Below are 2,703 nucleotides of genomic sequence, written 5' to 3' on the forward strand. Positions count from 1 at the left end.
GGGCCTCCCGGCCTACTCGGCAGTCCGGCCCGGGCCCACCTTGGGGTGCGGCCCAGCTCGGGTCACGGCGGGCGCTGCCAACTGGGCACTCACCTCTCCGCGGGACCCGCACGCGGGCGGCGGCAACGGCCCTGGTACCTGAGGGCTGCAGTGGCGGCGGCCCGGTTCTCCTCTCAGGCAGCGGCCATGTTGCTGGTGGAGAAACTCCGGCTGACACGTGGGGGGAGAGGGGCGGGCTCTCGAGCTTCCTCTTACCCACAATGCCCCGCCCTGGCGCAGGCGGGCCCGCCCCTCGGCCTCTCCATTCATTCCGGCCGCCAGCTCAGCAGGGCGGCAGGGGGCGCTACCGCACCATCAAAACAGGCGAAAATTTCTGCGAGCCGAGACAAAAGAACTCGTTGTGGCAGCGGTGGGATTCGAACCCACGCCCCCGAAGAGACTGGAGCCTTAATCCAGCGCCTTAGACCGCTCGGCCACGCTACCTACATGCGAGAGCGCTGCTTCAGTAAACTCCTTATAATGTCTTCATGCAATTACAATACGCCCTTTTTTGTTTTCTTGCTTAATGTTTTACTGGATGAGAACAGAACTGTTCAGAATGTGCCACATCTTTAAGAGAAACTATTTGCGCCAATATTTAGATCTAGACTTGCTTCACAGGTGTTTAGAGCGAAAAGCAGTTTTAATTTCAAGTTGCATATCTAACCAGGGGACCTCGGATTAACCCACAAGATTCGGGTTACGTATCTCCGGGAGAAATTAATGAATTTTGGTTTCCTGCACCAGTAGTTCAAAAAGCCAAAAACAAGGGCGTGGTTCTAAGCATTTTTCTCTGAAAATTCGTGTTTTGATTTTCAGTTACTAACAATATCGTAAATTATTGCAAAATAGTAAAACTTTGTTTATAAAATATAAAAGTTCTTTTACCTTTGACTCCTATCCTAAATTCCTTGCATAGAGTTAACCGTTAGTTTAGTACAGCATATCCTTCTGGACTTCGGCTGTGACTTTATAGGGATATATGCACTTGATTTTTCCTCCCAACAATATTTAAAATACATATATCCATAATTGACGTGCATAGTTATTAAAAATACAGAAAATATTCAAAGAAAAGATTATATATATATATGTCCATAACCTATTATTATGACATCTTGTTTTCAGTGTTTTGCCTATGTATATATTTTTTATTAAGTTTAAGGTATAATATGAACCTATTGTTTTTTTAAAATTCCATTACACCATTATAAATAAAAATAAAGCCTCCTTTCCAAGTTTCCAAGCCTTCTCCTCCACCCATAATTATCATGATGAATTCGATGTACATCCTTCCGATATATTTCTTATACTTTCACACACACACACACACATATATCCAGCGATCCAGTTGACATGCACCCTAATATTTTGGCATTACCTCTCTCTCCACTCCCTCCTTAATGCTAAGTTTCCCCATCTACCTTTGAAGTAAGGATTAATAGGCAAAGCTTCATTGTACTAAAAGAATGTTGTTTTTAGAATATATAAATATATATATATATTAATTTTATTTATTTATTTATTTTTAATAAGGAACAGCCAACTCATGGCACAGGCCAGACATTGGGAGAGGTTGCAAGCTAAGTGAGAGAAACTTCCTGAGATCAATAGAAACTGATATTTTAGTAGCAGAAGGGACTTGATTAACAGTGAGTTGTGTGTTGGGGTTTTCCAAAAGGAAATATCTCCATGATATTTTAAAATCATAAAATGTAGAGAGAAGGAATAATGGTTGAGAACTCTGCCTAATCCCATTTTTTTTTAAAGATTTATTTTTTTATGCATACAGAACTGGGGTACAGGCCAGAGGTGCAAGGACAGTGAGAGGATTCACCAGAGACAGAGTGGGGAGCAGAAGAGGCAGATCAACAAAGTACACTGCTGGGGGGAGCAGTGGGCTATGGTTTCAGGAGAGGTCTGCTGCGCCTTGTTGGGTCACCTCGGGTTGGGGATGGAACTCAGGCCAAGTGGCTTTAGCTTCTTAATGCTGTGCTTTAACCCACTGCTCCACCAAGGAGGGCCTTGATCCCATTTTTCTAGGAACTGCTTAACCAGCCCAGAGAAAGGGTCTTTAGTAGCCTCCATGGTGGTAACATGCATTTCTGCCCCCCACAGGGGTGAGTCACTGAATTTTTTGACTCTGTTAACTAGGTTGGAATTAGTCTCTAAGATTGACAACCTAGGCGAAGAAAGTATTTGGGGTGGCCATATTCTGGGAAAGCTACTGCATGGGGGGGAAAAATAAATGAAAAGAATGTGAAGATGAGTAGCATCATAGAGAAATCTTGATGGGTTTCTGGATCCCTGGGCAAAACCCCTCAGAAGGCCCAGGGGGATTCCCAATCTTGGGGATACCCCTTTGTCATCATAACATTGCAATAAATTCCTTATGCTGCTAAAGCTAATGCCATCTGAGCACTGTCAATTGTAATGAAACCTTGTATGGTAAGGGCGCAGATGAAGCCAGAGATATTTCTTCCAGAATACTCTGGAGCAACTGGGGTGTGCATCTACTGGAACATCCGAACAGGATACTACCTGGCAGCCTGCAGGAATAGGATAATAGGATGATGGAAGAGGGCCTCTTTCTGGGTTTCTTCCTGTCCCACAACCCCGAAACACAGCAGTCTTATAATAAAAACTATTAAGTGAAACTATTAA

At 44.0% G+C, this 2,703-nt stretch overlaps 1 protein-coding gene and 1 non-coding gene across 2 annotated transcripts in view; both read right to left on the minus strand.

Annotated features, from left to right (window-relative positions):
- The window catches only part of POLR3E (polymerase (RNA) III (DNA directed) polypeptide E (80kD)), a 26,303-nt gene extending 26,084 nt beyond the window's left edge, over positions 1-219 (minus strand). The window contains exon 1 of the mRNA XM_004692074.1: positions 94-219. The gene's annotated coding sequence lies outside the window, so the exon portion shown is untranslated. The remainder of the gene's footprint in view (positions 1-93) is intronic.
- Positions 220-401: 182 nt separating this feature from the next.
- TRNAL-AAG lies at positions 402-483 on the minus strand. The gene has a single exon. It is a non-coding gene; the product is annotated as a tRNA-Leu (tRNA).
- Positions 484-2,703: the final 2,220 nt, after the last annotated feature.

Source organism: Condylura cristata, unplaced genomic scaffold, assembly GCF_000260355.1.
Source record: "Condylura cristata isolate star-nosed mole 26May11 unplaced genomic scaffold, ConCri1.0 scaffold00032, whole genome shotgun sequence".
Classification (NCBI taxonomy): domain Eukaryota; kingdom Metazoa; phylum Chordata; class Mammalia; order Eulipotyphla; family Talpidae; genus Condylura; species Condylura cristata.